The following is a 15,601-nucleotide window of genomic DNA, read 5'->3' on the forward strand; positions in this document are numbered from 1 at the left end:
TAAAAATGAAAAATAATTTCATTATATCAATAACTAAAACCTAAATCTCTCCTCATAGATTTAGTCTTTCCAAGTGGATCCCGTTGAAAACACACTTTCCAAAGTTGATTTTGTTTTTCTAGTTAAATGTTGCACATTCTACTCATGCCAAAGCACATCCAAACCTTAATTTTGTTACTAATTAGGTTGGAGTGTACAAAGCAGAATTACCAAATTTGAAAAAAATATGTATAAAATTCAATAGAGAAAAATACCAAATTATATATCTTACAAATATTTATAAATAAGAATTTATTAATCTTTATTACATAAATCTATTATTTTAATGACTATAAACTTACTATTTTCTACTAGAGCCTATAAACTTACAATATTAAATTTTATATTCACAAAATTCTTTACCAAATTCAATAATTTTTTTTTATATTTATTTTACTAGTTATCATAACTTTAATAATTAAAGGTGGTCTTGCTCTAGTGTCTTGGAAACTCACCTAAAGAGAATAGCTTTTTCTTTCCTTTTTTTGGATAATTCTTGCGGAAGAAACATTATATTATATCATAAAATACATTATTCCTGGAAATTCATTTAAAGAAAATAACTTTTTTTTCTTTTTTATAAAAGGGATAATCGCCGCGGAAGAAACTCACAGAAAGAGAATAGCTTAGATTTTTTCTTTCTTTTTTTATTTTTTATAAAGGGGATAATCCCCGCAAAAGAAGCATTATATTATATCATAGAATACATTATTCTTGGAAACTCATTTAAAGAGAATAGCCTTTTTTATTTTTTATAAAGGGGATAATCCCCACGAAAGAAGCATTATATTATATCATAGAATACATTATTCCTGGAAACTCATTTAAAGAGAATAGCTTTTTTTATTTTTTATAAAGGGGATAATCCCCCCGAAAAAAGCATTATATTATATCATAGAATACATTATTCGTACAAACGTTGCGTCAACCAACATCAACCCATCTTGTTACATCATCCTTACAAACAAACTCATTTAAAGAGAATAGCTTTTTTTCTTTTTTATAAAGGGGATAATCCCCGCGAAAGCGTCAACCAACATCAACCCATCTTGTTACATCATCCTTACAAACAAACTCATTTAAAGAGAATAGCTTTTTTTCTTTTTTATAAAGGGGATAATCCCCGCGAAAGAAGCATTATATTATATCATAGAATACATTATTCGTACAAACGTTGCGTCAACCAACAACAACCCATCTTGTTACATCATCCTTACAAACATTGCGTCAACCGATAGCAACCCAACATGTAATCGTGATTCGAACTTGGGTGGGGAGGGCATTATTGCACCGTCCCAACCACCCATGATAATGACCACATACTCCTAAAGAGAATAGCTTAGCAATGTTAGTTCCGCTGGACATCTATGGATCCAACTTTAGAATTAAGGAAGTTCAAGCAGTCGTCTTAGCATCTACTATTATTTTTTAAGCATTAAATTTTGATATTCACATAACCCCATATTTAATTCGAATTAATGAATTTTCAGCCGAACCGAATTGAATAGGCGTATTTTCGAATTTTACAGGCCAATAAGGCCGAGCTTGGTAACGTAGATTAATTCTTTTTATTTTCTATGTTGCGCGTGAATGTGACGCTAATGGGCGGCCATTGCTTTAAATTAGGGCAGAATTCCATTGGATCATTACGCTGCGTGGTCTAGATTACAGTTTGCTATTTGCAGTACGAATTATAACATGCTTGGATCTTATATATTGACTGTGTTTCCATGGGGTTCAAGAATGGAGATTTAATGGCGGAAATTCGAGGGTTTCTCGGCTTTCCAGCGGATCAAAGCATGCTTGATACTAAGGACTGTTTTTCTCTACGGGCTTTTCACTTCGTTGTTTCGATATGTTTTCTCGAAGAAATTTAAGTCATGTTTCGACAGCAAAGCTTCTGAAAAAGCTTTAATGGCAGATGATAAGAGCAAGAGGGTTTCAGACAATGCGGTCGGCAGAGAGGAGCTGAGGAGGTTTTTCTCGATGTTTGATAAGAACGGCGCCGGGCTAATCAGCCAACATGAGATGAGAGAGTCCTTTGAAAAGCTAAGGTTGTGCATTGGCGAAGAAGAATTGCTCCACACGATTCGAACAGTGGACGTCAATGGTGACGGGCATGTGGATTTCGATGAGTTCGTGACGTTGTATGAATCGATGAGTGGTAAAAGAGGTGAAAAAGAAGCAGCGATGACAGATCATATGGACAGAGATGTAGATCTAGCTAAGGCGTTCGGCTTTTTCGACGAGAATGGAGATGGTTTGATAACGGTGGAAGAGCTCCAGTCCGTGCTTAGGTCGTTGGGTCTCAAGGAAGGCTGAATGGTTGGGGATCGCAAGAAAATGATACAGAAAGTTGATAAATGGCGATGGGATGGTCAATTATTTGGAGTTTAAGGAGACCATGAGCGTAGGATTTGGGAAGATCTAGTCGTCAAATTTCATTGAAAGTTGCAACAGATATTTGAATGAATTGAATTCCTTAGTTTTGCCTGATGCTGCAGATTGTATAGTTGTAGTGCGTTGTTTTGTAAATGGGTATATAATTTCATATTTTTTTATTTTTTGGTTTGTTGAAGTGGATTGTTTTGTAAATAAATTTATTTTATACGATAAGGAAGGTTTGAGGATGGAATTAGTTTTTAGAAATAAATTATTTCCAAAAATGCTGAAACGGGAGCCATGTTGAAAATTTTTTGATAATAACATTTTATTGATATGCAAATTATTTCAAACTTCAAATAATTTTGGTAATAATATTTTATTACATGTGTGGGGGATTGATTTGCTATAAGTTTCTTTTTGATAATTTCTTTATTGAAAGTTTAATATTGTGAAATAAAATATATATATATATATATATATATATATATTTTTTTTTTTTAAATAATTTTTTTTAATAACTAAAATTATTATCGTTATAATCAGAACAAATTTTAATGTACTGTATCATTTTTTTTTGCTAATGCAAGAGTCACATCTTCAATTTCATTAATCAGCTTATAAAGTACATAAAATAAAGCTCTCAATAAAACCTGAAACTGGGCTCAAAACACAAGCCCCCTCCCTACAGCAAAACCTTACAACTTCCAAAGAAAATTACAAGAGTCTGGAAGCGGACCCGAAAAGAAACAATAGTTGCAAAAATATAAAGGTTTCGTATTTGCCCTAATTCTTAACCCGAGAATTAGTGGCCTGAGTGAAAAGTCTCTTGGCACCAAGGTCATACACTCCTTGCCAAATCCGAACTTACCCCTTTAATCTCAGCCGTTGAACCTCTCCGTTCGATCCAACGGCTATGGACAATATCGCTATGATAAGCAGCACGCCGTTAACCATAAGGACTCGTAGACATGCACGGTCAATCTCATCCGTTGATCTACTCTGTGAGATCCAATGGTTGAGACCAATATCACACCCGCCTACATATGCAGACATTAGCGTGCGATGAGGGTGGTATTCCTCCCGACCCCACCGCCACGTGGAGCACCCTGAGTGGAATCGCTCCCGAAAAGGAAATACCACTTCCCACTTGTGAGGGCTGCGAACACTAGAAAACCATTCAGGTCGCGGTAAAGTGAGCCAAACAGAAAAACCTCTGGTTTCGCGGCCTCCGAGTGTCCCCAGCTCCCAACCATACGCTGCGTCCATCCTCCTTGACCCGATGTGAATTGAAGTAGCCGCCATCCTTCCTGTTATCCACAAAACCAAATCGTCCTCGCTGTTGCAACTAGAAACTACAGTGAACATATTAACCTGGGATTCACCGGTTGACCACTGCAAGCCACTCTCAAAGGACCCGATTGTGAGCAGCCCTCTAAACAAACAACTACTATTCAACTGTGCCTACCTCCATGGCTCTTTTAAGGAACACTGTCTTATCTTCATCTGCTTGGTTTTGACACTCCATTTTTAATCTGTTTCGAGGGAGCTCTTGCCAGTTCATCGCCACCCTATTATCTGTGCAGATCACTCCTTGATTGGCAAGCAAATCTGCCAGTTTATTGGCCTTTCTTCGCACATGTGCAAAACTGACTGTTCTCAGGCTCTGAAGGTGACTGTGAATCCGTTGAAAGACTTGGATCAACCTCCAGTTTCTTGAGGCTTTTTCTGGTTTCATTCCCCAACTTATTCTCTTGACTGAGTTAATGATTAACTCGGAATCAGCTTCAATGATCATATTTTGTCGGTTTTCCTGAACCAGGAACTCAAGACATTGTTCCATGGCCATTAACTCTGCCATGTTGTTGGTGGCTTTTCCTAAGTGACCATGGAAGATAAACATAATACTTCCATTATCATCCCTTAACACCCCTCCATGGCCGGCCATGCTCGGATTACCTTTAGAAGCACCATTAATCTTGAATTTCAGAAAACACTTGGGGGGGGGATGTCAGAAATCTAGCTCAAGATCCAAAATTGAGACTTTCCTGACTAAGCCTTGAGGAACAAGTCCCTGCAACTCTAGCTTACAGAGAATCCTCCAATCTGTTGCAGAAGGGGGATTTGTAGGGAGATTTCGAACTATAGTGCCAACTGTTTCCTTAATTTGTTTTAGGATCAGATCATAGAGACAATGGGATGATTTCTTAACATTCTTGAAGATTCTATTGTTCCTTTCTTTCCAAATATTCCAAATGATGAAGCTTGGTGTAAGTGCCCAAGCTGAAATCAGAACTTCATTATCCGAAAAGTTTCTTCTCTAATTGGTGAGGGTATTGAAAAGAATTCCAATGTCTCTGTCAGATTGTTGGAAGATAAAGGCGAAAAAATTCCATAATCTGGAAGTGAAAATGCAGTTGTTGAGAAGGTGCTCCATTGTCTCCTCTTGAGCTTCACAGAGCTGGCATCTGGAAGGCCCCAGGACACCCCTCTTCCTAATGTTATCCCAGGTCAGAATTTTCCTGTGCAGGACCAGCCACATAAAAAGTTTCATTTTCATCCAACCTTGCTGCTTCCATAGATTTTGCCAAATCTTGCCTGGAGCATGGGAATCTAGTTCAAGGAGAATGAACTTAGCTTCCTTGAGATTATAGGTCCCCTCATTATTGTTGCCCCATCTCAGCTGGTCCTGCCCCCTTGAAACTATAATTTTCCTTTGTTCTAACATTTTCATCAGTCTTTCAGCCTTAGCTTTTAGGGGACTGTCATTTTTGAGATCAAATTCCTCCAGTTTCTCCATTTCCCTAAACTATTGTTTTGATCCCAAAAATCCTTAACTTTGGTGAGCTCCTTAGTATCTATCTCTGCTTTAAGGTCCTCCAAATCCTCCTTTAACATAATAGGTTCTTGTTGCGATCTATCCTCCCAGAATAAGGCTGAGTCTCCCTCTCTAATTTCCTAAAAGTTGTTATCTTGAATTAAGCCTCTATTTTCCCAGGCTTTATTCCAAATATGTGATCCTCTTATATTACCATCCATTCTTATGCGGTCATTATCTAGCCAAGAGCTTGCATATTTTTCTTTCCAAATGATAGCCCAATGTGCCTGTAGTTCTTTTATCCATCGCCACCATAATTTGGCCCCTAAAAATTTGCTTAGAATCTCAGGATCATCCAATCCAAGACCCCCGTGGTTTTTGGGTTTGCAGATTTTTTCCCAGGCAACTAAGGCCCATTTCTTCTTTTCTTCCCCCTTGCCCCAAAGAAAGTCTCTTTGTATGTTTCTCATTTGATGCAGGACTCCTTTAGGAGCAGGGATAGCTGAAAGCATAAAGACTGGGATTGATTGTAGAACAACCTTTGTGAGGACTAACCTGCTAGCCAAGTTTAATGATCTCATAGTCCATTTCCTGGTTTTGTCTTGTAATTTATTAATCATCGGCTCCTAGATGCTCTTGTGTAACGGTTTAGCAGTTAGAGGAACTCCTAGATATTTTGAGGGGAGAGAATCTCTTTGAAAGCCCATAATTCTAGATATGTTCTTCTGAATAGCAATGTTAGTATTGAAGAAAAAAATCTTAGATTTGGAAAGATTAACTTCCATACCTAAAGCCATAGCAAATTCACTAAGGATTTGTTTATATGCAAGAGCTTCTTTGACTATGGGGATTCCTTGCAGCATGGTGTCATCCACAAATTGTTGATGAGTCAGGGCTTGTCCATTGTCAGAGAGTTGGAGACCCTTGATTTTACCAACTTCTTTTGCATGCTTGATAGACCTACCCAGTCCTTCCATCATGAGGATGAAGAGAAAGGGAGAGAGTGGGTCACCCTGCCTAAGGCCTCTAGAAGGAATGAAAGTCTCCAAAGGAGAACCATTAACCAGAATTGAAAAACTAGAAGAAGTCACCAAAGCCATGATCCATCTTACCCAATTGTGGTCAAACCAAAAGCAATAAGAACTTTCTTGATATAGATCCAATTCAGCTTATCATAAGCTTTGGCTATGTCCAATTGCATGATCATTCTAGCCTTTCTCTTGCTAGTAAGAGAGTGCACCACTTCATGTGCTTGAATGATGTTATTAAGAATTTGCCTTCCTTCCACATATCCAGATTGTTCCCCCGAAACTAGTGAAGGAAGGAGGGGTTTGAGCCTGTTTGCAACAACTTTTGATATTATCTTGTAAACCACATTGCACAAAGCTATAGGTTTGAACCTATCAGGGGTTTGAGCCAACTCCTGTTTAGGGATCAGGGCTATAAAAGAGGTATTTAGAGCCTTCAAAATGGTTCTGTTCATTCTAGAATCTTCCACTACATGTAGAATGTCTTGTTTGACAATATTCCAGCAAGTCAACATTGAAACCATCTGGGCCTGGTTCCTTACCATTCTGCATTTCTTTGAGTACCCCACTAACCTCCTCTTCAATCACTGGCCTGTAAAGGTTGACATTATCCTCTCTGGATACCATCCTGGGTATATGCTTAGTGAAGTCCCGGATGTAGTGTTCTCTATCATAACAGGTTTCCTGTGCTATGTTTCAAAAGTGCTGAACTAGAACTGCTTCTATTTCTTCATGAGAATTGAGAAGATCTCCTCTTTCATCCTTGATCAAAGAAATTTTGTTATGAGCTCTGTTTGCCATGGTGGATTTGTGAAAAAATCTAGTGTTACGTTCACCTTCTTTTAGCCACTGAACTCTAGATTTTTGTCTCCAAAATATTTCCTCTTGTTTGCATAAATTATACCAGTTTTAATGATATTTGGTGGCTTGATCACTTCTGACTTTATCATGGCCCTCCATGATAAGGGCTTGGTCGAGTTCCTGCATTTTACCTTTAATAGTTTTTTTCTCTTCAAAGATATTGCCAAATTCATTCTTGTTCCAGTCTTTAAGCCGGAGCTTGATATGTTTTAGTCTTTTCTGAAGAAGGAACATTCTAGTACCCTGAATGTTTAAATCCTCTGACCACCATTTGGCTATGTTGCTAATGAAATATGGGTGGGAAAGCCAGATGTTCTCAAATCAAAAAGGTCTGTTCCTGGGAGTGCTAATTCCCTGAAGCTCCAGGTGTACCGGCCAGTGATCTGAGCCTCCAAAGGGGAGCACTCTTGCTACCATTTCCTTGTCATTGAGCATAAGATCCTTTGAGATTATGAATCTGTCTAATTTTGAGGCCACCTGAGACTCTCCTCCTCTTTTATTGTTCCAAGTAAAGATTCCATTACTCATTACAATGTCCACCAGCTTCATCTTATTGATAAAGGTTTGAAAAGCCAAAGAGTCTTTGCCTAGAACTCTAGTTCCACCTTTTTTTCCGTAAGTGATCTGATCATGTTGAAATCACCCCCAAGATCCAGGGTATTCCTGCATGTCCGTCTCTAAGATTCTCCAAAGAGTTTAGAAGCCTAAGTTTTTCATCCATTCTTTGAGGGCCATAAACATTCGTTACCAGGTAGGTTTCCTTGTCTCCTACAAGTTGAATTACTACAGACAAATAATCCTTAAATGCCTGCGCATCTATTAAGCCAATTTTTTGTGGGTTCCAAAGAGTGAGAATACCTCCTGATGTATTCTCTGCTTTGACTTCCAGAAACTCAAATCTATTGAGCCATTTACTATGGATATCTCTTATCTTCTGGATGGAACACTTAGTTTCCTGGATGAAAATCACATCTGGAGCTGCTTGTTTCATTCTATTACTTAGTAATCTTTGTTTTCTTTTACTACCTAGACCCCTGATATTCCAAGAAGTGAACTTCATTATTAAAGATTAGTAAAGGAGTAACTGGATAGGTCTTTCATCTTACCTGAATCTATCATTAGCCTTCCACATTCCATCAACAACTCATTCTGCTTTTTTCTGCCCCTTTTCTTTCCTGGGTTTCTGGGTGCTAGTCCTGCTGTGTTTTTCATCATTTTCACTCCTTCGTTGCCCTGCCTGTCTTTGTATCTTTGTCTATCCACCCCTTTAGTCTGGGTTTTCCATAAAAACAGCTGCTGAACTCTATTGAACTCCTCTGTAGGTAACGAGTCTAACCCTTCTTTGGTTCCTTGATTCAAGAAACCTTCCAAATCCAGGTTCTCTTTCTCAAGAATTTCCTGGAGTTCATGGTCCTCCATTTCCATCTCACTTTGGGTCATTTCTTGGTCCATCTCCTGTTCAGCATCACTCATCATAAATTCTTTCTGTTTGTTATTTTCTTGTATTTGTTCATTGTCTTCTGCTTTCTCCTCTTCCACTGGACTTCCTTCCTTTGCTTTATCTGCTTCTATTGAACCTTCGTCTACTTCGAGGACTTGAAACATGTTCTGGCTAGCTTGTTGCCCTGCTGATTTACATGTTTTTGGTCCTCTTTTGCCTCCTTTTCCTTTATGTTCCACCTTGAAGAAGCTTTCTGAATCCTTCATTATGTAAGTTTTGTTTTTTTTTCTCTGTTTTACTGAGAGGGCAGCCTTTGACCAGGTGTCCATGCTCGTGACATTTGCGACATCTGAATGGAATATGTTCATAATCTACTGTTTGTATCCATTCTTCATCAAAAACTTCCAAAATAACCTCGTCTGGCAGAGCTCCAGAGAGATCCATCTCCACACATATTCTAGCAAAGGAAGTATACTTTCCCCTTCTAGTGGCCTCAGAAACTTTGACAAAACGTCCTAACTTATTTCCTATGGCAGATAGAGATTCTGTTTGCCAGTAATCAAGAGGTAGGGAATAGAGTCTTACCCAAACCAGGACCAATGTAAAAGTTTCGCGTTCCAGAACAAAATTCATAATCCAAGGTCGCATATAGAGGCCTGTTGCAGCATAAAAGTAGGGCCCTCCTTCAAACACTCTGTCCTTATCTTCAATATTTGCAAATACAACAGTGAAAAAACCCTTAGACCCAAGATGTAGGTCAATGCTGCCTTTTGGTTTCCAGTGGTATTTAATCCACGTTTGTAAGGCTTTTTCAGTGGGCCATAAACCCATGAATTTACAAATGATTGCATATGTTTGCATGTGATCCCTGTGCGCCTGCAATGCCGGATCATTTAAAATGACCCTAGGTATTACCGCCGCTTTGGGTTTGCATGGTCCCATGTGTGCTTTGTCTTTTGTTCCTTGCTCCTTGTCTTCTTCCTCATTTTCCTTTGCATCATTATGCTGCTTCCTTAACTTAGTTCCCTCCTTTTCTTCTTCACTGTTTCTTTCCCTTCCTTCTGAAGGCTCTCTGTCATTTTCCATTGGTTTTTTCCCCTGCTGGCCACAACCTGCTTGTAGGAGGGAGTGGAGCTCCCTACTTTGCGTCCTTCCATGGAGGGCAGCCTCTGTAACAGTCTGATACCTTATTTTTTCGTCTTGCTTTGTTCCCGATGATTAGTATTTGGTTAATGTACTGTATCATTAATTACCATTATATTGTTTATATTTTTTTTTTTTTAAAATAAATTTTAAATTTATTTATTTTAATAATTAAAATATTTCATTTTTTACTATAATTATCAAAGGCAGACCTAGCACAGTTACTCTACAAGGCCTCTGTGAGTATATAGAATCTTTAGAGAAACGTAGAGAAGAAAGAGAAGTCAAGTTACAAACAGATTTAGAAGCCATGATTGAAAATAAATTTGCATCTCTTGAATACACAATCCAATAACAAATAGAAAATAAAATAGAACTATTGGAGAATAAAATGGTGGCAATAGAGACTAGGTTGCAGGTTATAGAAAAACGAAACCAAGATACTAACCAAACATCCCAACAAGGAGATGCTTTAGAGAGCCTTAAAATGAAGAACATGATTAAAGAACTAGAAGAAAAAGTTAATAGCCGCCTCACCCAAAATAATGTGGTAGATAAATTAGATATCAAACCAATTAAAGATGAAATGAACAAATTAATAGAATTAGACCATGAGCGTAACAAAAGGGCCTTGAACCTTATAATCTTCGGTTTAAAAGAGGAGGTAGATGAGGATACTTTAGCCATAGCCCAGACAGAATTACATAATAGATTACAAATTGAAACAACGTGTCTCACAAAAGCAACAAGGTTGGGGAAATTAACTGAAAATAAAGGAAGACTAATCCGAATAAAGGTGAGCTCTACTGATCATAAGTATGACATACTTAGTAAAACCTCAAGTCTAAAAGGAACAATAATATTTATAAATGAAGATCTCATCCCAGAAGATCAAACAGAATTAAGAAAGGAGGTTCAAAAGATAAAAGAAGCTAGAAAGGAAGGAAAACAGACAATAATTAGAAATAGAAAAGCCTTTGTTTGAGATAGAAACCAAAAATATAGTACTAAATAGCAATTCAATATGCTCCAGATTCTTTCTTGGAACTACCGGGGCTTTCTATGGAACAAAATCCCCAAGCTAAGCTAGATCTCAAATGATGTTGATATTATTTTGCTTGTTGAAACTCGGGAGCACGAAGAATCTAAGGTCTCTAACATAAATGGCTTTACGCTATGGTCTATCTGAAACAAGCGATCCTCCCGTAGAGGCATTGGGGGAATAACTTGTTACATTAAGAAGAACATCTCCCCCCATGTTAGGATTTATAAAAACGACCCTTACAAACAATATAGTTGGATAGATGATCCGGATTTAAACAGGAACGCAACAAATTACAGAGATAACCATATACACAAAGATGCAGCGGAAATAATACTTCATTTCATTAATGGAAAATACTGAAATATGCTTACAACCAGAAATGGAAATAAACCAGCTAGGGCGATGGTAGCTTATCTCTGAGAAGAGATGTGATGGCTACATGCCTCTGAACTGTGTTACAATGAGGCTCGAAGGCCTATTTATTGTTGAGAAACAATGGAAAACCCTTAACATTCCAAAACCTAACCCTAGGAGATGAAACGCCAAACTGTGGGCCCCGTTTGGGGTAAATTGGTACATCAACTTCCCGGGGTCGTAACTTTGGCATATGATCTCCGTTTGACGCATACAATAGCTCGTTAGAAAGATCTATCCGAGTACTACCATTGTTGGAATGAGCAACATGGGTCCATGAAATGGACCCATGTTGCCCCCGGATTCCCCAAAAAAGCGTCGTTTAGGGCCTCAAAACGGCTCCGGAAGTTCAGGACCCGAAAAACTACTAAAAATAGTAAGTTGTGCTACAATTAAGGAAACTGAAAATGCTGAGAAAGACAATGGTGGGGGTCCAGGTGGACTTGGCAGGTGGCCACCAATATCCACCTGGATCAATAGAGATCACTGACATTAATAATAAAAAGACCTACATAGCAATATGTTTTCCCCCCCATCAATTCTAACTTCTATAAGAAGAAGAATCTAGATAAAAATAGTCCTTACAATGGTTTGGAGAATGATATTTCTAGCCTAAGGAATGAAGGTAATATCGTTTTAATAGGTGACTTTAATGCTCGAACTTCAAGCAAACAAGCTATTATTCTAAGCAATCATTCCAACCCTAATCCTCTTTGGTTAGACGAAGACCCTACTATGTCTAGTAGGTACAAAAGGAGCTATGAAGACCTCGAGGACAATCTGTTTGGGTCGGAGCTAATCAAGCTATGTAGTGCTCAAGATCTCATAATTTGCAACAGTCTAAAGAAGTGGCTCAATTCTAGCCAGATGACCTGCATCCATGGGCTTGGTAGCAGCATGGTAGTCTATGTTATTTCCGATCTCCCTTTATACAATGAAATAATAAATATTGACATCTTAAATGACCACGAGCCTGACTTTGATCATAGGCCTTTACTTATAACTCTCAACTTTGTCATGCATAGAGATCCCATAGAAAATAATCCTTATAGCTAAAAGAACTTAATATTTGATAGAAATAAAAACGATCTCTTTCTAAAAGAGTTAAAAACTAATTTGCTTCCTATATCTAGTATAGACAACATAGAAGACCTCTACCATAATTTTACTACAACCCTCTCATATTCTATTAACAAGTTCTCAATTGAAGTTTCAAATAATAAAAGAAATAGCAAAACCAACCCATGGTATGACAAAGATTGTAAAAGTGCGAGGAGAGTTATTAAGGAGGTTGTCGATGAATCTCTTAAAATGGACAAGATAAAAATATACAAAGCCCTAACTAAAAGCAAAAAGAGGTAGTACATTCGTAAAAGACAAGAGAGTACACCTTCTAACTAGGAAAACTAAAGATAATAATAAAATTGCTTTACACGATTGTAATTCCTATCTTAAAAAGCTCTATGAATCCTCAAATGTCATGGATAACTTTGAAACCCTACCCACAACGAAAGAAGTTTTCTCTCTAGAAGACATTGATTTTGGGGTTAAATGCCTGCCTAATGGGAAAGCTAAGGACATTGAAGGTTACCGGGCGGAAATCTTAAAAATTGGAGGCCCTGTCCTCATCCCCCATATCCACAAGCTTTTCAATCAAGCGGTCAAGCAAGGGTTCCCTACGCTATGGATTGAGAGCCTCATTATCCCTATTTTAAAAAATGGAGATACAAATAACCCCTCTATATATCAGACAATTATGATCAGCCCTCTCTTATATGGTAGTATTTTGGAAAAGAAGTTGAGCATATGGCTTCAAAGTGAAGGTAGGCGGGTTGAAGGCCAAGCGGGTTTTAGAAGGCATCACTCAACAACAAACCACCTCGTTACGCTTAGGATCATTGTGGAGGAATGTCGTAATGATAAATCCAATCCCTTTTGTTACTTTGTGGACTTTAGAAAGGCTTTCGATACGGTTCCTAGAAACAACCTTTGGAATAGATTAGAAGAGCTAAATGTTCCTTTCGAGTTGAGAGCTACCGCTATTAGGTTATATGAGAATGTAATTGCCAAGCTAAAGAGCAACGAGGGGTGGTTGAAATATATTAAGTGTAATATCGGAGTTAAACAAGGTTGCTCCCTCTCCCCTACCCTATTTGGCATTTACATTGACAAGCTTGAAGGTTATTTAGAGGAAGTAGGATGTGCTGGCACGATCTTAGCTGGGATAGTCGTCATCCTTCTTCTCTATGCTGACGATATTGTTCTCCTCGCAAGGTGTCCATCTGATCTTGATAAGCAACTTAGGCTTTTTAAGGATTTATGCTCTACCATGGGTATGACTGTTAACACCGACAAAATAAAAGTTATGATTATCAAATCCAAGAAGGACAGTTACGCTAATTTTATGTATGACAATAATAACTTGGAGGAAGTATATTCTTACAAGTACCTAGGAATTGATATTCATCACAAGCTCAGCTAGAACTATAGCATTGAGAAAATGATTAATGGGGGGTGGAAAGCTTACTTTGGTCTTGAAAATAATTGTAAAACGGAAAACCTCATAATGTGGGATAAAAAGAAGTTCCTCTTTGAAACTTTAGTCACTCCCGTTATCTTATATGGATGTAGGTTTGGGGTTGTAGCATCTCTAGAGAATCCTAGAGAAATATTGAGCAAATCCAGAAGCGCTTTATAACGTATAACCTGAAAATTAAAAGCAATACACCCTACCCTATTCTCCTTATAGAAGTAGGTCTTTCCCCTATTGAGAGCCTAGCTATGACTAGGCTTCTCTTGTACAAGCATAAGCTCAATAACTTAGGAGATCATAGACTTCCTAAGCTAGTTTTAAATTCCAGCCAAAACAACCTAAGGCTCAAACAGGGGTGGTATAAAGACATGAGGGCCTAGTTAAACCATTGGGAGATCAACGAGAATGATGCATTGCAAAACATTAATAACATTAAAAATATTGTTACTTCTAAGTTCAAAGAAAAAATGTGGTGTGAGAAAAATTTAACAGCTAAAAGAAAATTAAGTTATTATAAGAAGGTCATCAACCCCACCCTAGAAGATGAAAAGTATCTCTCTGTTTTAGTTAGCTCAAAGAAGAAAATTAATATAATTAAGTTATTATAATAAAGTCATCAACCCCACCCTAGAAGATGAAAAGTATCTCTTTGTTTTAGCTAGCTCAAAGAAGAAAATTAATATAGCGAAGATTAGAACGAACTCTCATGAGCTCCATAGTCAAACAGGTCGTTGGGTAGTTCCTAAAACACCATGGATGGAAAGGATCTGCCATCTCTGTGAGAATAAGAACATTGAGGATGAAAACCACTTTCTCTTAGAGTGCCCCACATACAACCACATTAGATCTTAGTTTCATAATCTTTGTCGCAATATTGACCTTCCTAGCCTTTTACAATGTCAAAATTATAGTGAGCTTGGGAGGCTTCTCTCCAAGCTTTTTGAGCATAGGAATAAAATCTTAAATCAAACTAAATAATTTGTTTTCTTAGGTCTGATAGACCAAAGTTTGGTCTCAATGGACGTTAACCATCATCATCACCATCAATATAAATTGATTTTAATTTACTATATCATAAATTACTATTATATTATTAGCATTATTTTTATTATTTACTTTAGGGATCACATTATTTTTATTATTATTCCCTGCAGTATTATTCAAAAATATCGATGTTGATATTAATTTTAAATTTACCAAAAATTAAATGATCTTATCTAATGTTTACCTTTGAAATTTTTTAAATTTATTTCTTTTATTTCTTTTAAATCTTTTTTTTCTACATTCTAATTGGTTATAGTCTTATTTTGTAATCATAATATGTACTTTGACAAATTAATGGCAATGTTCAGAAAATCTTAATTAATTACAAAAATCTAACATATTTCTTCCCGACAATTAAAACCCATGATATTTACTGCCTGATTTTTTTTATTTTTTTTTACTGACCACATCATGATTTCATTCCTGTATTCTGCGATTACTCCGGTAGCTATGCCCACTATGTGGCCGTACACCATACACCTAACAGGAATGCCACATCCTCGTTAAAGAAAATATATAATATATTTCAGGCAGTCTTCAATACGTAGCACTCATGTCACGACATATCAAATTACATAATGTTCAAAAGATTACTCATCATATAAAGGAATGACAGCCATTGCAACATCAACGCATATAATAAAATCCAAGCTCATAAATATCCCAAAGCATATGCAAATTTTTTATTTTATTAGTAGGAAATTTTAATCAATAGAATGGGTTTAAGGCACAATAAGACATCAACCAATATACATGCCATATACCACACAACCATACATACGTTTCACGAGTGAACACACTAGAAGTTTTGATTTTATTAGTAGGAAATTTTAATCAATAGAATGGGTTTAAG

At 37.2% G+C, this 15,601-nt stretch overlaps 1 pseudogene; it reads left to right on the forward strand.

Annotated features, from left to right (window-relative positions):
- Positions 1-1,769: 1,769 nt before the first annotated feature.
- Positions 1,770-2,470, forward strand: LOC149197323 (calmodulin-like protein 3 pseudogene; annotated as a pseudogene).
- Positions 2,471-15,601: the final 13,131 nt, after the last annotated feature.

Source organism: Pinus tabuliformis, chromosome 2_2 (genome assembly GCF_031772625.1).
Source record: "Pinus tabuliformis cultivar Carrire ecotype Pingquan chromosome 2_2, CPIR1, whole genome shotgun sequence".
Taxonomy (NCBI): Eukaryota; Viridiplantae; Streptophyta; class Pinopsida; order Pinales; family Pinaceae; genus Pinus; species Pinus tabuliformis.